The sequence below is a fragment of the Episyrphus balteatus genome, chromosome 3 (genome assembly GCF_945859705.1).
Source record: "Episyrphus balteatus chromosome 3, idEpiBalt1.1, whole genome shotgun sequence".
NCBI lineage: Eukaryota > Metazoa > Arthropoda > Insecta > Diptera > Syrphidae > Episyrphus > Episyrphus balteatus.
In genome coordinates, this window is record NC_079136.1 from 24,987,294 (window position 1) to 25,010,157 (window position 22,864).

Here is a 22,864-nt window from a genome sequence, read left to right on the forward strand (position 1 = left end):
CGTATGTTTCGTTACTGGGTACTGAAGTAACGAAACATACGAAAAGTACGACATACGAAACATACGAGTAACGACGCGATTCCAGAGTCAATACTAAATCCGATGTAAGAGATACGAAATGAAGTGATACACTCAATTTGTCGCATTTCGCATCTCGTGTCGGTATTGTAACCATAGTCAGAATGCTAACTGCAGATAATTATCTGGAGTTTACTTTTGTCTCGATTAAAACAGTAGTGCCAAGGTTCAATAATCATTGTGTTATCGATAATTTATATAGAAATATTAAAAGATACGTTTTTGTATTTTCTCTATTTGGCCGAAATATGTATATCCACGACGCAACCAATCTGTTTATGGCCTTGGTGTTAATGGTATTGATATTTAGCTTAAGAATGTACAAAAGTGTTTTGGTTTTTGAAAAAATTTGTTAATTTTCAGTGCAAAATTTTCAACTAAAAAAAAGTCGAGAAAACGAGGTTTGAAAATCACTGTCAATAGAAAAAAAAATGAAAAATTGTTCGACATGGTTATATTGAAGTGTTAATATTTCGAGATCTGTGCGTTGCACTTTTGAAATAAAGGTCTCTAAAGAATTGTGATAAGATTACTGAAAGAATATAAACAAAAAATTACCAAAGTTTTGTCTAAAAATTTGGAAAAAAATCAAAAAAGTTTCCACGTTTGATTAAAAAAAAAACGAAAAAAATTCAATATAGCTACCTTTAAACTCTTATTACATGAGAATGCCGCAACTTATTTTAATGTTTATGACCTTAAAATGTAGCTTAGATTATAGAAATTGTTTTTGGTTTTTTTAAAAAAAAAAAATTTTTACACCCTTATACCAATGTACGAAACATACTTAAAATACCAAAAATACGAAACGTATCAAATACATGAAATATACGAAATGTACGAAACACACGAAGCATGCGAAAGTAACGAAAGTAACGAAACATGCGAAACACACGAAACATACGAAATATGCGAAAAATGCGAAACATACGAAAGTAACGAGTAACGATATTATTGATGCGGGTACTAGTATCAAAAGTAACGTATACATGCGGGTACTCATTTTGTAGTTACTTTTACAGCCCTATTTAGAAATACTATTGAAATATTCTCCGAGGAACTTTAAATTTTGGACTTTTTTCCGCAAAATCCCCAGGGTGCGTCGTTGGATGATTAAAACTCAACTTTAATCAAAATCAATATATAAATAACAATTTAGCTAGTATTCATTTTTTTTTAAAGACAGTTCAAAATTAATAAAGAATATTGTTGTAATATGTGGTAATAAAAAAAATGCATACAAATAGTGGGATTTAGTATAATTTTGTAAATCATTCGATCTTCCTGTTTAAAACCTCTATTTTCCTAAAATTCACATACATTTGTGCTTTTCTACATAACATTCAATTTTCTGCTTCATCCCAAGGCTGAAGCAGTCTTCCTTTTCAATTGAATTCCTCTCTTCTCTAGAGAAACCTCTAAAACATCTACAATTGTCATTGTCATAAAAATTACGACAGAAAAAAACACATTTATGAATGAACAAATTAAAATGCATTCAATAAAAACTTTTACAACTGAAAAAACACGAAACAAATTGAAAGTTTCCATAAGGACTCCATAAGGACTCTATATATGTGAATCCAAAAAGGAAGCATTTCATAGTCTCATTTTTAAGTGCTATAGCTATCATGAGAAAGATGTTATCATTTTTTAGTTTCTAATGGTAACGATGCCAACCCAAGACTATCATAATAAGAATAACCATAAAATGTCACTTGTGGGTATGTATGCTCTTTCCTTTGGCTAAATGTTGTCATCCTTTTTTTGTCTCTTTTGCAAAATGCATACAAAACACAACGATGCCTTTTTTATTATAATTAAAAGCGGAAACTTTGTCGGTGGTCTTTGGTAATAGTGTTGAAGCAGCTGCAAACCCTTCCCACATCTCTAAAGCTCCTTGTTTTCCTTATAAACATCTGCATTTGGTTTGGAATTTTGTATGGAATTTTATATTGCGCATTAATAATTTTTTGAGTGGGTGTTTTAAATGCACATTACGTACATTTAGAAAATGCGTTATGACAAAAGCATATCTTAAAAGGTTCACTCTTGGAAAATATAGTAATCTTAATTTCATACAAAAATGTCTCAAAAGAATCAGAGAATTATTTGTGTTGTAATAAAACAATGCAAATTACAATAAAAATTTTGAATAAGTTAAAAAAAACTGTGTCTTCAAAAGAATTGCAATTTTATATAAAATAAATAAATGTTTCTTATCTTAAAAAATGCGTCTGACTCGAGAGCACGTTTCAGTTTGTGTTTATCGCCGGGTAAAAAAAACAAATACCAACCAGACAGTCAATTAATTACGTGTAGCTTCCGTATGCACACTCTAATCGACCATAACAATTAATTGCTAGTCAATTCTGTAATAGGCATTATTTTTTCTATTTGCATTTTGATCAAAAACATTCGATTAGTAATCGCAGTTAATTGCGCTTCTATCGTAAATTGTTTGTTTTACGTTTATTAATGAGTTATTGTGGTGAGTCGTTTAAAAATAATGTTGATCGAAGTGCAACTCACTGCAATAGGCTTTAAGACAAAAAATCTATAATATTACTCAAGAAGACCTTATATCAAAGTTTATACGCATACAATACGTAATTTAAATGAAATCAACAACGATAGATAATGATTTGATTAATTCTCTTTCAGTTTTTTTTTTTTTGCTAATTTATTATAATAAATGCAATTTTAATCTGGAATTTGAAAACGTTCGTAGCAAACCGAATGAAAAAAGAAAAAAAAAAAACAGACAAGTGCAATTTGTAGTATTATTTTATTTGGTTGAAATAAAGACAGTTATAAAAAGGTTAATTTGTATAAAATATGTTTTTTTTTAATCAATATAGCTAATTACATGGTGAGAAAACATTTATAAAATTTATTAATCTTTTTTATTACTAGTATAATATAACTTTTTCATTTATTATATGAGGCGTTCAGAATAATAAATGAATCAAGTCCACTTCTCTATAGGTTGAATGTTTTAAGGTCGTTAAGTTCCTGAGAAAGAGATTCTCAAAGTTTTTAATAATGCACAAATTTCAAATTGACTTGACCCATTATTATTCTGAACGCCACAGTATATTAACATAGAAACTAGAATTTTAATTTCACTCAATGAGATATTTGGTCACTGCGGCATATGCGTGACATTTTTTACTTACAATAAAAGTGTTAAGTGCCCTGACTAAACCCCTGGTCCTAGAAAAATGGTTTATACCTTTTTGAAAACGTTGTTAAATGTAGACAAGAACTCCATCAAAAAATTTTGCTTGAAGGCTATATCTAAAAAAATGGCCTTATAAGTCAAAACTAGGTATGTTTTTCCAAATGATAAAAAACTTTAACCCTCTTGGGGCGCCATCTAGTGTAAAAATAAAAATCTGAAAAAAATTAGAGGATTTTTTGTTTATTATTTAGAAACAGTTTTTCCACTTAGGAAATTGATTCTCGAAAAAAACCTAAATAACGAACGCACTATTGTACATACCTACCTATACATATACGTATATAAAAAGCTTCTTTTTTTAAACGGGTCTAAAAGACCAGGGTCGATAATTTTTGAAACCAAAAAAAATCATAGTAGAATGAAACCCATTGCAAAAGGAGGTGAATATGATGAAAATTAAAGGAAAAATAAATTACGGGCGAGCCGAGTTCGGGAAGTGGGTGGGTTGAGTTTTTAATGGTAAAAAATGGTATATTTCGATTTCCGACAAAACTACAAATCCTATAGAAAAAAGTTGTATCTCAAAGTTGTAGGTAATAAAAAGATCTACAACTTTTGTATGAACAATTTTTTCACATAACCTCAAAATTTATGTGAAAAATTAAAAAAACCGAGTTTTTGGTTTTTTATTTTTATCTTTTTCAAAAACAAAAATTTTTCTACGAAATTTGGTGAAAACTTACCTTATTATGTCCCAAATACACTGTAATTTATTTGATTTAAAATATTAATTTGTTCACCTTATTTTGACTTAATACCAAAAAAACACCCTAATTTTCAATCGAAAATTCACGTGTCAAAATATCAGCTTTTTTCAAAAAGTCGGTGGGCATTTCGTACGTTAAAATGTTTTTTTTCTGATGGTGTAAAAAATATTTTATATTGGTATACTATAGAACATGTTCTAGTGTGATATCTGTTTTTAATTTTATTATAACAGTTGCAATCTTACTACCGAAAAACCCTTAAAAGTTATGGTAGAGGAACCAAATTTTACATGAAGGTTTTCATATGCATTATCATTAAGAATCAAAACAATGCAATGAAAAATATTCATATCTATAAAAAAAATGGTATTTTTTGAGAAAAGGGGAAATTTTGGGATCCCTGATTTCAATTAGCATTCATTCCGAGGTTTACCCCTTTTTTCACCTTATTTGACTGTATTATACCTATTTACCTTATTTCCTTATATATTTAAGGGCATTAAAACATTCCTTTAAATTTTAAATCCTATTAATTTTTTCTTGAAAATATTGCTATATAAATGCTGACAAATGGGGTTACTTTAATCTGAATATACATACAGGTTTCCACACACAAGGGCAGAGATTTCTGCGAATCCCTTACAAAAACTCTTTCAAGAGAAATCTTTGTCCCTCGAAATATTTATTATTTTAATATTCCATGTATACGTGCCTTTTTTATAAATTTTTTTTTTTAATACTTCTGGCCTTTTCATGGGAATTTTGTAAACAACTTTATATATTTTTTTTTAGTTTTGTAATAAATGTAACTTTTTATTCCAGGAATATAAATTCATTACCATCTTTATTTTATTTAAGCTTATTCTCTTAATATGAATTCACTTTAGCTCCAATTTCCTGGAGGTATAGTTTTACACGTCCATGTACATTGTGCAAATACATAGTAATAGGTCTTCCCCAATACCATCCTTTCCTCGGTTTCTTCAGCCATTGGTCTTCATCAGTATGGTGATTTTCTATCCGACTCCACATAATTGATAGTTTGGTGAGAAATGTTTCAGTGGTTCACTTGCTCTCAGTTGCCAAGCCATGACATTGCCACAGCAGGCAATCGCAACGGGTGTGATTCCGCAAATTAGAATCGATAAATTAATTATTCAATGAGGAATGTGCGCCAAGTGGCAGCATCCAATTCAATTCCTTTCTTGCGGGTAAACACATGTCTAGAACCACCACATGAATATAAATCCTTTTACTTGAGTAATTGCTTTCGGGGCTGATGTCAATTAGGTTTTCAGGATATTCAACCTGAAAGTAAGTTGAAACAGTGTTATTCTTGGGGATATTATTCTTTTGTTGTAAAACACAAAAAGGAATAATATAGTATTTATAACTTTTTAATGCAAAAAAAAAATACGTTACATATTTTAACTGACAAAGTTTGATTCCTCAGACAGTCCAAGAAAAAAAAAAAAATAAAAACTTTCAAAATTACCAGACAAAAAAAGAAACGAAACTGCATTAATCGAAATCCGTTCATAAAAAAGAAAGCAGATGCTTTCCTTTTTCTATACAAAATGTACCATCTTCTTATTCGCAAATGTACAAAAAACAATATTTATGAATATGAATGCAAACAGTTCAATAAAATATAAGAAGCCTTTTAGTAAGTTTTTGTTTCTTTTATAGTCAATATCGTTTGCCCACGTATGGCAATAAATGTCCTTTTTGCGACCTCAACCGTGAACTTTTTACTAAGAAAAGAACAAATTTATAAAAAAAAAAAGTCAAATAAAGACGATGAAATTTATCATCTATTATAAGGTGATTTATTGGCAATTTTGGATGCTTTTTAATTCTATTTGCTTTTTCCAGACACACACTGCATTTATGTTCTTGAATACTTTTATTTGTATATTTAAGAAATAAATTTATGAAGTTAGTTTTGTGCCAAAAATATTGTTCTTTTGTTCTTTAGTCTGATGACTAGTAAAAAATATTCTACTAGATGGATTTTAATGATACAAAAGTATGTGGGAATTGCTACATATTTATTTAATATTTTATTACTATATTTATATCTGACAGAAAATACTGTATTAGTTGATGTCAATGTCTATTATAATCTGCTCATTGAACTTTGAGAAATAGTGCAGATGTTAGGTAAAGAGCTTGGAGAAGTCCAATCTGACGCATTTGTTGAGGTTTTAAGTAGATAATATAACTAAATAGTATAGTTCACCTTAATCATTCCGGCTAAGAAGTATGTTAGCCTTTATGCCGAAAACCTGATAAGTTATTCTCTGAGCAAAGTTTCGGTGCCCTGATATTAGGCCAAGTGACCTTAGGCCACATTCCAGTATTTAGCTTAATGACAATTTGAAAAAGTAGGCACCATATTAAATCAAAAAAGACGCGTAAAGCAAAGCAAAGCATTATAACTAGCAAGACACTTCCAACAATACATCACTCATGCCAAATTTGAGTTAGTAGTTTAAACTTTAAAATCTATAATGAGCAGAGACAACATTCAAATCTTGTGTTTCAATTTTGTGATACATTTTGTATGTGTTAACGAGTGTTTTTGTTGTTCTGTATTAAATTTTGTAAAATGTTTTTTTTTGAAGTTATACTTCTTTTGCGGCGTTGGAGCAAAAATTTCCTTTTTGACAAGAAGTGTCAAAGGGATTAGCAACTAGCGCCATTTTAACCCAGAGCGCCAACGCCGGAAAGAAAGTACAACTTCAAAAAGAATTTCTGTGATCAGTATAAAACTGACATCGACAATTAAAGCACGTACCAAAATAAAAAAAAATGGCGGTTGTTTTTCTTTTAATATGAATTATTAAACAACAAAATAATTTTAATTTATAACAAAAATAAAATTAACGTAATCAAAGAGTGTAGTGTTAGTGAATTCTAAGTGATACATTTTTTTTAGTGTGAATAACATTGTTGAATTCCATAGTCTTTTTACGTTGTTTTTTATTATATTTTTGTTTTCAGAGGAATTCAGATTTGCCATGGGAATGGCATTTTAAATCAACCACCATTTTTTAAATATAAAAACAAATGGAATATGAATATGAAATTTCATAAACAAAGTACGTATTAGATAAGCCCGGATTTTCTTCAAGGTTCACATAAAAATCAAATCAGGAATTAGCACTTAATTTTTCACGTCCCATGGTCCGTTCTTGAACGGACCATGGGACTTGAACTTGTCCATTTATTAATGCCACATGAGATTTGACAACTCGTACAGGTGTGAAAGAAATTTGTTCTCCCTTTCTTTCACATTCTCAAATGAGGAAATTTTTGTATGGTATTTTTTTCCTGGGGTATTTTTTTCGCTGCGTTTGCACTTGCAAGTTAAAATGCGCAACCAGTAGTCAAAATTTGAACTAAACATTAAGTTCTGCCACAATCAAATTTTTTTTAATTACCATATTTTTTCCTCATATTTTTCTTTCTTTAAGCCTAGTATACAATTCTTTTCGATATAAAATATTAGTGCGGTGAAGAAAAAAAATTTTTTTTTTGAAAAAAAAAATATCTGTGGTGAACTACAGATGACAGTTGTAATTTTTTTCCGCAAAAACAATGGGCTCCATATTGTTTTGCGAGAAAAAAAATCGTGGAGAGTATATTTTTTTTCGATTTTGGTTTATTTAGCAATTTAGCGACTTAGCAGTGGTGAGTTAAAAAATATTTTTTCTTCGGAAAAAATCTAAAAAAATTTCTCCCATAAGAAATGCATTGGTTGCTGGAAGAACTGTATACTTAGCTCTAGAAATTGATACGGCATTTTTTACATCATCGTTATTTTGTTCTTTAGGGCTTATGGTGATATTAAAGCTTGATAGAATTAGAAGTACGAAGATCCGAGGAAGCCTTCATGTTAAAAACACCATCTCCCAAAAAATTGAACACGACCGACTCAGTTGGTATTGCCATGTTCAAAGGAGAGATCCTGAGAACCCCGTCAAAAAAGCAATATCATACAACGTTCCAACACGAAATAGAAAGAAAGGTAGGCCTAAAAACTCCTGGTACAAGCAAATGCAAAACCACCAGCATTTAGTTGGCCTTAGAAATGGAACAATACAAAACCGGGAGGCTTGCCGCCGATTTCTGAGGTCAACCCGGCGAACCCCACAGGCGGAGCACTAGTGTGAAGCAGTAACGTGGGAAGGTTATGATCCCCTCGACATCGAGATCATAACAGCGCCGAGAAAAAGGAAGAAGAAGAAGAAGGGCTTATGGTGATATTGTGTCATACGACTGTGGTCCCAAAAGTACCCGACCTAACAAAGAAAACACACAACAATTGGGAAAAATTATCTTTGTCTCTCTACATTGTCTTCTTTTAGCTGGATACACCTTTCCCAGCGATGTTTAATAGCTTCGATACCCTTTTTATAGTGAAAACCGTCGAGCTCCTCAAAAAAGCCGTCTCACCTCTTCATTTTTCGCAAATTTCTTACCACCGACCCATTTTTTCAAGTTTGGAAACAGAAAATAATTCGAGGGGCCAAAATCTGGTGAATATGGTGCCTGATGAAGCAATTGGAACATTAACAACTTCGCCAAAAACTCGATTGCAAGATCCTCACGACGCTGTTTTTGTTCGATTTTGAGAAATAGCGGCACCCATCTTGCGCACAGCTTTATCATGCCAAATTTTCAGTCAATATGCGATGTACGGCACTTTTTGAAATGCCTACCATGTCTGCTCTCTCGCGCACTTTCAGTCCACTGTCACCCAATGCCATTTTGTGGATTTTTTCACCATTTCTGGCGTGGTCACCTCATTTGGTCGACCACTCCGATGTTCGTCTTGGCAGCTCGTACGACCTCGTTTAAACTCTGCCACCCATATTTTACTGTTGTAAACGAAGGAGCAGACTCCCCCAGAACAGAATCTAGCTCCGCGTTGATGTTGTTTGGACTAAGGCCTTTCAAATGAAAGTATTGGTTCACCAAATTTTTCAATTTTTGCAAATTTACTGAGGGGGTTCACTATTAATCGCTGCCAAACAAGTACTGAACAACGTAGGGTCGTCAAACTTTAAACTTAAGCTTTCTAAAGTTGGTACTCTCTACCATAGTCATTCTTTCAAACAAAAAGCGCCATATGTTTGTCAGGTCGGGTACTTCTGGGACTGCCCTCGTATGTAGACAGAGATATGTGCTTGTGGAGTTTGCGTTTTTAGGCCAGGCGCACACATGCGATTTTAGTCGTGCGATTATTCAGTCGCAAAAATGGATCACAAGGATTTCAATGCCTGTGAACACACAAGCTTCCCGCGATTAAAAATTTGAAAATTGTGTCTACAGTCATTAAAATTGTTGTCATCTAATTTGCGACTGAATAATCGAGCGATCAAAATCGCATATGTGTGCGCCTAGCCTTAAAGATATACTTCTTTTGCGACTTTGGAGAAAAAACTTACTTTTTTACGAGAAATGTAAAAGAGATTTACTGGTAGCGTCTATTGTGTTTATAATTATAAAACAGTAAGGGTGTTAGATAGAAGTATAACTTCAATCGCGTGTACAACTGTACACACACTTTTTTTTTTTTTTAAACAGGGATTGGTTCAGAAATAATAGCAATAAAATGTCTTTTTCAAAAATTCTGTATATTGTAAGAGCGGATTTGTTACAGGGTCAATGTTTTGCTGAAATAAGTCGTTTAGCATGTAAGCACTCTTAGAAAAAGATCTTTAACACATCATATTAATTTTTCTATCTCCTTTCTTATGTACTTGGTAAAAGAACTATTAAACAAAAATTGATAAAATAACAATAACAAAAAACAGTACACTTTAAGGCCTATTATTTATCGTATTTAAGTCTCCTTTGGTTTTTTACCCATCTAGCTTAAAAATGTATTATAATTTACCATTAAAATGTTCAGATTGCTCATTGAAAAATTAATATAATAAATACTAAATAGGACTAAGAAAAAAAAAAAAAAACATTGTAAAAAATAATCTCTAGAAAACTTTTTTTCGATAAGATGTCCGTGTTCTATGGGTTCAAATCTATTTGAAAAATAAAGCGATACTTGATACCAAAAATTTAGTATTAATTTTATAACTAAGGTCATAAATTGATCCCCAAGAGATAAAAGACGTACTTAAAGAAAAACAAACGAAAAGCGCGCAAGAAATGGCAACAAACTCGTGCTCCTCAACACAAAGCTAATCTAAATCATCTTAGTAATTTGCTTAAAAAGATGATATCAGATTTTAAGAACCTCGAAGCTAAAAATTACCTAGAAAATTTGACGGCAGGTAAAGAATCTAACTACTCTCTATGGAAAGCGATAAAAGCCACGAAAAAACCAAAGCTTCCAGCACCTCCGATAATGAACGACCAAAATGAATGGGCAAGAAGCGACAAGAAAAAGCAAACGTTTTTGAGGATTACCTAGAGGAAACATTCAAACCATTCAATGGGCAAGCATTGAATGATAGTATAAATATGAATATAACGTCAAGTGAAAGCTTCATCACAAGAAATGTTACGCTCACCGAATTAAATAAAGAAATTAAGACGCTTAAGCCAAAAAAAGCACCAGGATACGACTTAATTACTGCGAAAATTCTTAAAATGCTCCCACGAAAAGGTATAATAAACCTCCTATATATAATGAATGCCACTCTTATGTTAGAATATATTCAAAACCAATGGAAAGTCGCAGAAGTAATAATGGTATATTGAAACCTGGAAAACCATCTCACGAAAAGAAATCGTACAGGCCCATTTCACTTCTTCCTGTAGTGTCGAAGGTCTTTGAGAGAATATTTCTTCAGCGTCTTCAGCCAATAATAGAAGAAAGAAGTCTTATACCTGAACACCAGTTCGGCTTTAGAAGCAAGCACTCGACGATTGATCAAGTACATAGAATCACCGATGTCATTGAGAAAACTCTTGAAGAAAAGAAAATTTGTTCAGCGGTCTTTTTAGATGTGTCTCAAGCTTTTGATAAAGTATGGCACGAGGGTCTCAAATTTAAATTAAGACAAGTCCTACCTGAAGGACTCTTTACCATTCTTAGAGAATATCTAGAGAACAGACACGGAAATGATTACTCAGACTTTAGGGAAATAGTGGATGGGGTACCACAAGGTAGTGTCTTAGGTCCCATTCTGTACCTTATCTATTCAAACGTGATATACCTCAAACACAAAACACAATTGTAGCTACTTTTGCTGACGACACCGCAATACTTGCAGTAGGCAAAACAATTAACGAATCGACAAGTAAATTGCAAAATGCTCTTAATAATGTCAATGAATGGACACAAACATGGCGAATAGCGCTTAACGAATTCAAGTCAGTCCACGTGGACTTTACGTATAAGAAAATAAATAGACTGCCTGTTTTTATTAATACTACTCAGGTCCCATTTGCAAATGAGGCAAAATATCTCGGGATGATTCTCGACGCGAAATTAAAATGGAAACCGCATGTTAAAAATAAATGTGATCAGTTAAATATGAAATTAAGAGAAATGTACTGGTTGATCGGACAACATTCAAGACTTAGTATTGAAAACAAATTATTAGTTTACAAGTAAGTACTTAAGCCTGTCTGGACATATGATATTCAACTCTGGGGTTGTACGCGCGATACAAATTTAAATAGATTACAAACTTTTGAAAATAAATTATTAAGATCATTTGTAAATGCGCCGTGGTATATAAGAAACGAAGATCTTCACAGGGATCTTGGAATCCCCACGGTTCGCGAAGAAATAAAAACTTTTTCCAAAAAGCATAGAAAACGGTTAGTCGAACATACTAATAGAACAAGGCTAGAAATTTTCGACGAGACAAACTTAGTACGACGCTTGCGAAGGACTAAACCTTCCGATTTGGTACAGTGAAATTTTTCAATTTAATTCCTTTATTTCAAAATATCGGCATTGATTAATATAAATTTAAATGTTTTAGAGAATTATTTGTTTAACTTCTTTTAAAATATTTTTTTTTATCTTGATAACAAATATTAAACCATTACTTGAATGATTTAATTTAAAACAAATGTTATTTATTTATTTTTATATATCATCAGTAGGAACTTTCACCGGAAAGTTACATGCAACACGTAACTTTACTTCGAGAAAGATAAATTGCTAGATAAGTTCCATCTGAACTTAGTTGCAATCGGGAGGAGGAGGTGGTTTTAGTGGTTAAGAGTCCCACATATCTATGATGAACGCGTTTTCCGGTCCTCATAGAATCTTTTGAAGATTTCAACACCTACCCACGGACAAAAAAAAAAAAAAAAATTGGTGAATCTCTTATTTTATTTTATAACACACAATGTGCTTTTCTACACATATTTAAATGAACAATAATTCAATCTCAAAAGAAATATTGTACCTACACATTTATTACAAGAACATGTAAATTTTCTTGCCATGGCAGACAAATAAATAACATTTAAGTTTATTCAAAAATCAAATTTATGTAACTTAAATACAAATCACGTTCCATTTAATGGCAATTTTGTTTTGTTTAAATTATTACATTTTGAAATATGAAGAGCAATACAAATATAAATTTTATAAAAAATCTACACTCACAAACAATACAAAAAACGACTTAAATGAAATTATATATTGTTTTATGTTACGTATACGCCCAAGTGAACTAGTGAATTAGAAATTATATTAAGGGATGTGAATTTTTAATAAAAAAGTTTTATTTTCATGTTTTTCATTTTATTTCAAATGTTATGAAATTTAATAATTTCATCAAAATTATTGTTACAATTTGTCACGGTTCTTTCTGCCTTAATTGATGCTTTAAGAATTATCTTAATATCAAGGTCTGCATTTATTTATGTTGCTCATAAATATTGTTTTTTTTTTCCAGGTTTTAATAAAAGGATCATGATATGGTTCCAACTTCCAACATTAAAGCTAAAAGCAACAGAATTAAAAACTTAATTTTGGAAGTCTTTTCTGTTTTATTCTGTGGAAAAAGAAGCAACAAATGAAGAATAATTACCCACCTTATTCTTTGAGGATGTACTGTGCATATTAATATAATCGTCCAGGAAGAAAAGTTTGTTGCATGTGGAAGCGATAAAACTAATTTCTTGAAGACAAATATCTGAATCTTTGATTCCATTGGTGGCTCATAATGTTCTTGTATGTTCTTAATTTATAAGTTAGTTCACAACATGAATATTAAATAAACAAGTTGAAGTGTCACAGTTAATTATTGTATCCTATTCTTTTGTGTTTTTTTTTTTGTTTGCTCCTTTTTTATCTGACTCAGAGCCATTTGTTATCCTTTTATCGATTGTTAGATTAAAGCTAGTCTGTGCTATGTTTGGAATTGATTTTATAATTGAATGAAAATTCTTTCTTCGAGGTATTGAAATTGGAAAGTGTTTGAATATATTAGTTTCCACTCAATTTAGTTAAGTGATTTATTTTCCATTTTTTTGTGTATTTTTGCCAACAAAAAAACGTCTAGGTTATGCATTTGTTGAGATAATTGACAAGTTAATAAATTAATTTCTTTAGTTTTTTTCAAGTTTTTCAAGAATACTTGAATATTCTGTTTCCAATTCATAAAATCGTTAAATGGATTTTCTTTTTAGGATTATCCTTCCAAATTAATGTCATATTCTCTAGCAATTCAACTTTTCTGCCCTAATAATTAAATCTTATCAAATTAGTGAGAGTTCCATGAATTAAATCATTTTGGCCCTTGAAAAAATGAATCTGGTTCAGTGGATGAAATTGTGGTTTGCATCTGTATAACAGACAGAAAAAGTTAATTTCTGTTTTATCTAACTTAATTTGAGAAAGTTCTATCAAATAGTTTGATGGTTTTTGGCAATCAATGATAAAAACACAAAATACATTGTGAAGTTAAAAATATTTTAACTGACCGTTAAAGTACGAAGAATTTTTTATTGAAAAACATATAGATATTCGTATCCAAACCAATGCCCACTGATTTCAATAGTTTTCTTATGACAAGTATGCATTGCGATTTGAATACGATTATCTTTTAAACGGTTTAAGCAATTAATTTGCTGCCAAGGAACTTTTTATAGAACGTTTAAGCCCCTACAAGAAAACATCTTGTTAATTTGAAAATATTGAATTTTCAGTGAATTAGAAAATTTTGAAAAGTAAAAAATGTTTTCATATTTTTTTTTTTAACTTTGACCTCGAATATCTTTAGAATGGTTAGATTATTGAAAAAAATTATTAAGACCTTTTTTGTGGCCCAATCTCTTTCCTACAAGAATAAGTCTTGCGCGTTTGATTATTATAATTTTTCAATTTGTTACAAAATTAAGAACAAAAAACGAATTTTTAAAGATTTTCTCGATTTTTTGAACTCAAATATCTATTAAACGGTTAGATAAACGAAAAAAGAGTCTGAAGTCCTTTTTGTAGAGCGTTCAATTTCCTACAAGAATAAGCAAAGAAATTTTCAAAAAAGTCGATTTATAAAAAAAAATAATTTTTTTTTGTAGAAGCTTGATGCAAAAATGGGAAATTTAAAAGCGGAGGACCTTCCCATTAATATAAAGAGCTCATATTTGGTGTGTATATTCTAGAGGTGTCTAGCAATCGATTTTTCGGAGTACCAAATCAATTTCGATTTTTTTGACCCACCCTAAGGTATACATATTTATTTTACAAATAGTGCATAAATATGAAATAATTTTTGATATCACCTTGACTAAAATAATTTTAAAATACAAATATTTACTTACAAGCAATATTAAAAGCGATGAATTGAATAACATCTGTCTTTAAACAGTTAAGATCTTAAAATTTATTTCTTTATTTTGTTTTTTTTTTTTTTTTTTTTTTTTGGGCAATTGTTTGGCAATTAATAAAACATTAAAAAAATAAACTTATGGCGTTTTCGATTGGCAGTCCGGAAGCGTCCGGAATCATTCTGAAAGCGTTTTATTCGTACAAAACTGACAGTTTTGTGTGAATAAAATTTTTTCAGAATGATTCCGGACGCTTCCGGACTGCCAATCGAAAACGCCATTAATGAACATAAATATTTAATAGACATTTCTTATCTGCTGTATTATGTCCTTTAAAATTCTAAGAAGTTCTTGGAAAATGAGATAAGAATCATGTAAAATAAAATAAAATTTAAAAGTTTTTGCGTAGGGGGAATAGAAAAATATTTTCTTTTTTACGTGTGTTGGCGTTTTGAAATAAATTGCACGACTGGGGTCGAACGTACTTGCTCTTATACTTAAAGTAACTCTAATTTTTAGGCTTTTTGTTTTTATTCAAGAAATTTAATATTTGATATTTTGAAGAAATTTCAAAAGTAGTATAAAAAAATTAAATCTGTTTTTATAATTTATTAAAATTTTACAAATTATAATTTTACAAAAAACCAAGTATGCCATTTTATTTCTTGTATAAAAAGGTATTTTTAGAAAAAAAATTCGAAAATCGTTGGAGCCGTTTTTTAAAAAAATAATTTTTTATAAATAAAAATTTTCTAACATTTTTCAAAAAAAGAAAGTTGGTATGCCATTTTGAAGAAATAATTAATTTACATATAAAAACGAAATTCAAAGATTGTTCGTCAAACTGTTTTCAAAAAATTGATTCTTCGAAAAAAATTTTTGAAATATTTTTTTAAAAATCCAAAAGTTTGTTTTTTGAAAATTTTCTTAAATTTTAATATTACCTTTATCTAAACGCACTTGTATAAAAATTTTCGTTGAAAGCGGATTAGTCTTGTACCTACGAGTTATTCATAAATAAAAAAAACCGTTATATGACAGGTACCGTTAATAACGGTACAAAAAAAATTTTTTTTATTTTAAAAGTTGGCTATTATGTGTAATACTTCACACAAAAATTTTAATCAATATCTAACTTTAACTTTTTTACTTTTCTATTTCCGTTATATGGCAGGTACCGTTAGTTTTGGTCATAAAAATAAAATTCCAATTTCCCCTCTAGGGAATCACACAAAACAGCTAAAAACCAAGTTTGAAAAAAATCACTTCACTGGTTTAAACTGCAGCTCCAGATAGAGACAGACACACAGACAGACAGAATTGCCGGACCCACTTTTTTGGCCTTCTCCATCATCGTAATGTCACGTAAAATTGTTATCTCGAGTTCGATTTTTTTTAACGAATCCTAAACTTGCCCTTTAGTACCTATATCGCAAGTAAGAATTTTGATGTTGTTTTGTAGATAAACTTAATTCAATTCTAAAAGAATCTGAAAGCAGGATTTTTATTTTAACGCAATTTGTGTTTTTCACTAATCAAATTTTGCTGGCTATAACTCACGATTCAAAAATCGTGATTGATAAGTGTAACTGCTAAAAGTACACAAAGCAAAATTTTCACCCATGTTAATTTTGCATAGATTATTAATAATTGTTATTTGATATGATTATCTTTAGCTTATTTATTTATACCCACCATGCAACATTACCAGCAATAATTAAACTCTTTTTCTATAATTGATTGTTAAAGTGTAATGTAATTTATTATGATTTGAAGCTTACCTTAATTGTTTAATATAGTAATTATAGACTTAAATATACAAATACATGTCCAGAATATTAATTAGCCGCAACTTTTAACCATGTAGATACCATAATAGAGGCAAAAAAGTTTTCAGACATTTAATACTTCTTTTTCTTGCAATCAAAATTTTTAAACTTAAAAACAGGCTTTAAAGTAGCATTAGTAAGATTGAAGTTAAAAAATTTCAAAAACATGCATTTAAAAATTAAATATTAAAAAATGTCAAAAATGTTTAAAAAAAAATTTGGATTTAAAAATTTGTTTCATAAAAATGCAAAATGAAATAAAAAAAGCATACCTTTTGGAGAACAAAGTCAAATTCTCAAATTAATTTTTTTTTTTATTTTTATTTGTTCCGCTTTATTTTTAAGTTTGAATTCTTATACAAGCCCCTTAAAATGGAAAAAATATGTCAGTTGTTTGAAATATATTGTAAATTTTTAACTTGCAATAAAAATCTGTCTTGTCTGTCTGTCTGTCTCTATCAAATTGATTAATTACACTGGTCTGCAAGGAAATCCTCCTTTAAATAAAACTATACTTTTCTAAAGGATTTTTGTATGCTGATTCCGAATCCGAAGTCAGAATTGATCTAGCACGTCACGTTTTTTAGATATTCCCGTTAGAAAATCTCAAAAACCCATTTTTTTGCTGTTTTCGAAGAAATATTTTGGCATAATGTAATATTTTTCAATTAAAATTGTTACGGTTTATAAAAGAACTTATTTTTTTCTTTCAAATTCAGTTTCAATCTTCTCAATATCTCTTTTTTTCTCCGAGATATCTTAATTTAAGTAAGTTTAGTAGGTTTGGTATATCTTATCATAAAAAAAATGATCTCTAAAAATTAATATATCTTTCTCCCTAGAACAAAAATATACTTTTCTAATGGACTTTAGTGTGCTGATTTTGAATCCGAACTCAAAAAATTTCGGGCAGCTCTGGTTTGTGAGATATAGTAGCTTTTATTGAGATTTTCTAAGAAAAAACTTGATTTTGTGATACTTTAATGCGAATATCTTAAAATCCTCATGTGATAAAATTTTTTTGACTTCGGATTCTAACTCAGCACATAAAAAACTATAAGAAAAGTATACTTTTGTTTCTAGTAGAAACAAATTTAAAGCTTTACAAGGCAGTTTATCGAATGGTTTATTACAAATAAGATATTTCTAAATAGATAAATAGTATATAAAATTACAAAACACGTAAAAATTTTGTTTAACGTATTTTATTAGGTATATACATATTTGACTTTTTAAATATAATGAGCGTTGATATTTTACATTTTCCTTAATTAAGGTGTTTTTGTTCCTGTAGGATTTACTAAAAAGTAAAGGATTTCGATATTTCTGCTAATTTTAATAAATCAGTATTTTAGAATATGAGAAAACATTAATGTAAAAGGACATATTTGGTGTCAATCGATAGGCCATATTACGAGGAATAAGTCCTCCAAATTTGAGCTCAATGCTACAAATAGTTTTAATTTTGCACGAGTTCAAATAAATCTAAAAGGTTGATTTTTTAGAAACTACCCACATTTTTCAAAAATCATTTTTACAAAAATGGTACCTGATAGAATTTTTCTGAAACCAGATTTAGATTCAGGAAAGTCTAACCTTTCATAATATCAAACAAATATTTGAAGGAGAAAAAAAAAGTTAAATTTTGCAGACCAGTGTTATTTAAAAAATATAGGGTAGTACATTTTAGGTTACAAAATATTTTTGAAACCTTTATTCGGTCTGTGTTTTCTATATTTCTGACTTACTCGTAAGCAATTCTATCGATCTTAACGAATATTTGTATACAAATGCATTTTAGAAAAAGTAAAATAATCTAATTTCAAAATCTTTGAAGACCTAATAAGGATTGAACTTTCAAAAAGTTTTTATTTGAATATTTTGCGAATACCCTGCCGTTATATAATGCATTGAGTTTAACTTATTTTTTCTTAATTTCGTTTTAAAAACAAATTTCAAGGCTTTAAAAAATTGAATCTCAAAATTCTCATTTCCACCGCGGAAACGAGTGGACGGATTTTCTTAAATTTGGTACAGATGATTTTTATGGAATTCTGAAACTTGATGATTTTTGTTTGTTTATTTATTTTTTATTTTGTACCCAATTGCAAAAAAACTGCATTTTTAGTTTTTCTCAAAAAATTTGGATAACAAAACAAATTTTTGTATATCAACCAAATTTCTTTAAAATTTATAAAAAATTTAAAATCTACAAGCTAACTAATATAAAAGTACTTTAGTTTAAACTGCAAGATCAATTACGTGCAAACCAGTCGTGCATTTGATTTTGTTTGAAACCGTCTAAACGAATTAGATTTTTTTTTAATTCTTTAATAAACAATGAATTGAATGGCATATTTGGAAGTCAAAACTTTTTAACTATGTTTTTGCAATAAACAGGGTGATTCAGGAGGATTGGCCATAAAGCTAGAGCGTGTAGGTTGGGTCGAGACAAGAAAAAAATTGTGTATTCACCCCCGTTAAAGCAAATTTATTGTTTAGAAAGAATGTTTTTAGGGATCAATTAAAACTACTCCATTTTTTTCGTTTCTGCTCAACCCTTACTCTATATCTTTTTAAAGCATTCCGCAAAACCTAAAAATCACAATCGAACGTGAAACTGATTTCTGAAAATCTGCAACTTAATTAAGACGTTATACTTGAAAAAAAAAGAACCAAAAATAGCACAACAAGTTTCATAAAAATAAATTTTACGAATTTTATTTAAGGCTTGGCCACACCGGAGGGTACGCGGTAGCGGTACGGGTAGCGGCAACGATATTTGTATTTAAAAAATTCCACACCCGAACGTTGATGTGTCAGTTTGGAATTTTTTTCATACAAGTACCCTCACCGCTACCTGTACCGCTACCGCATACCCTCCGGTGTGGCCAAGCCTTTATTCCCAGAAGAATGTTATAGCCTTTTACCCCTACAATACCTTGACAACAATATCATCGTAATTCTAATGTCAACCCTAATACACAATATTCCATCATAAATTGTATTGATTTGGTGCCATAAATAAATACTAAAAAAATATTATGATTTGTAAACAATCACGTCCTTTTGTCTGCCATATCATTAAGAACAAAAAAACAAAGCAAAAAAAATAGGATCAAGATCTCAATTCAATCATTCGGACATAACACCAAAATCATTGTGAACGCAGAGAAAAAATTCAATTCGTATATCCTTTGACACTTGAGTCGTACGTGTCTAGAAAAATAATCAGAGAATATGTAGGACGAAGGTATGAAAATATCTTCGTCTTTCATGAGCAAGAAACCAAAAGTGAAGGAATGTTCAACGTTGATTGATTAAGAATACCGCAACTTACGTCAACGTGATGACTTTTTCTGTCAACGGATATCTACAATGAGTGAGTGAATCTAAATTCAGAACTTTTGGAGAAACTACAGTTGGAATAGTTTGCAGACTTCACAGAATTTGAGGAACTTTCAAGAAAGGAAGCCATCACATGACAGCTCATCGTTTTGACTTTTTCTTTAATCTTTCATCTGTCATTGAATTTTAACGTTATAAATTCAATTTTCAATATTGAACTAGAGCACACTCGTTTCATGTCTTAGTTTGATTCAGATTATCTCATTATTTTTGAAATGTGATGACATCACACATCCAAATGTATGTTGGTATCTATAGAATATTGAAGATATAATTGAAATGAAATTGTTCTCTATAAATATTTGTGTCATGTTCGATAGTGCTCCGATTTAAGGACTTTATAATTAATTGGAAATTGGAATTCCCATTTGAATTGATTCAAACAACATTCCTACCTTAAGCATTTGAAATGTAGACATTTATTGTGTTCCGGCACTCGTGGTTCATCATAAACACGCAACCGCCAATAATAATTGCTAACACAATATCCAGCGAGAACTTCAATCCGTAATAATATTGTTGCTTGCAAGGTTGTGTTACGTAAAGCAAATTAATTGAACCTCCATTAATAACCGTGTGAGTTGCTTGCTAGAAGCAATGTAAACCATATTTTATATTAGATTCCTGTAGGATTTGAAATACTGATTACAAAATTCTAGAAACACATGGGTTTATGTCAAGGACTGAATAAAGGAATGCTATGTCAATATTAAACTTGTATTCATTAACCGCAGAAGTGGGAAACTTATATAAATCATTTTTATCACAAAAACAAACCGACTTCTATGGATCGAAACTTGGATTTGTGTTTTTAACATGGATTCCAACGTCAGAACTAATTGAAATGGCACCACACTAAAGGCTTAAAAAAACAAAAAAAAATTATCAAAATTGCTTCTCCCAGTCCATAGTTATGAGGTAACAAACATAAAAAAAAATCATGTGTGCAATTCACACGTGGTAGAAGTGAAACCTTAAAAAATCAAAACAAAATTTCCACCATTAAAAAGCAAACAAATTTTCTTTTTTTTCTAACACCATTAAATCCATTTTTTTATGACAACTTAAAACAAATTTTATATCATCGGAAAGGTTATTATTTCCTCTTTAATATGACGCTTCAATCATATTTCTACCATGCCTACAAAAAAGGTAAGAATTTTTTAAAGCCAACCATGTCGAAATTTAAAACTGAGATTACGGTCCTTCCTGGTTCCTACACTGGTGGCTGGTCATCGGCAACACATCTCCACAGTTGTTTTGAGGTATTTTTCAAATTTTATATATCAAATGAAAGGTAATATTAGAGTATTAGAGTTAAATCGAATTTGTATGTGCTCTAGATCAAAATATACATATATCTTGTTTAGAAAAAGAACATCTTTTAACCGTTATCTCAGTATTTTGAATTTGAATTTGTACAATTATAGTTTATTCTATAAAATTTCTTCAGTATAATTTTCATTTATCTATCTGTTAAAACAAAAAAGTTAGGATCAATTGATTTTTCCTGTCGCTTTTTCGTTTCATCGTGTTTCAAATCATTACGATAGGTACTAAAGAACGAAATCAGACCAAATTTAATTTTTAAAATTTATTACCTATTTAATTTAAAGAGAGGTATGGAGTAACTAAAGCTAAAAAATTGGCAATATTAGGGAACCCGGCTGAACAGCTTAGATTTTGATGGTCTTTTTTTCAAACGTTGGTAATTAAAAATACTTTAAAGTTTATAGATTTTAAATTGCCGGTGTTGCCGTTTTACCTACTGTTAATGAAAAAAATAAAAAGTATTTCATTTTCGAAGAACTTTTTTTAATAGAAGTTTGGAAAAAAAATTTAACTTATTTTTTTTTTTAAGTTCAACATTTAAATATAAAGTTTTTTTTTATTTATTCAATGGCCCTTATTGTTGAAAGTTAAATAGCAATAGTTTAAAGTTCTTATTTGCCAAAATCTTTGAGAAAATCAATTATTTCAATGCAAAAATTCAGTTTTTATAAAAAAAAAAAAAAAACCATTGAAATTGAAGTAATTTTTAATTTTTTTTTTTTTCAAAAGTGTGATATATATTACATTTTCTGCTTCGGAATACAAATGATAATATTTTTTATGGCCAAACATTTTTTTTAAATAAAATCATATTTTATTACACAAAAACAATGCGGCAACATCGGCAATTTTTAATCTATAGACTTTAAAGTATTTTTAATTACCTACCTAGGTTTGAAAAAAAATCGTCAAAATCAGAGCTGTTCGGCCGGGTTCCCTAATAATTTGCTTTAGTTACTCTACTAGTATAGGCATAAAAAAATTGTGTAAAATATGTCCTTTAAATTATACAAATCGTTATAGGGAGGAAGTCAGAAAATAAGAAAAAATGAATACATTCCTAATTGAAGTTTTGGTTTTCGAATAAGAAAAATAAACACTGTCTAAAAACTATTTTCATTTTTTTTTTTATTAAAATTATAGAACAAGCTTAAGAAAATATTAAACTTTTCCAAAATTATAAGATTTATGACATGTACCATATTCAACACCATAATAATTTGCTTTATCGAAATAATTTCCCTCTCGAAATAATCGGCATCAAAATGAGCTTATTAAAACAGATATTCTATAAAAGATAGGAAACAAAACAAAAGGACAACAATACAAATGAACAGTATCTAAAAATATGTTTCAATATGTTACAAGAACACAAAGTACCTTATCGAAATCTTACTTTCATTTGCTTCCGCAAATGTCCTTTTGTGATAGATAGTATATCAAATTGATTGAATAAAAACAAATGATCTATATTCTATCATGGCAAAAAACAAAAC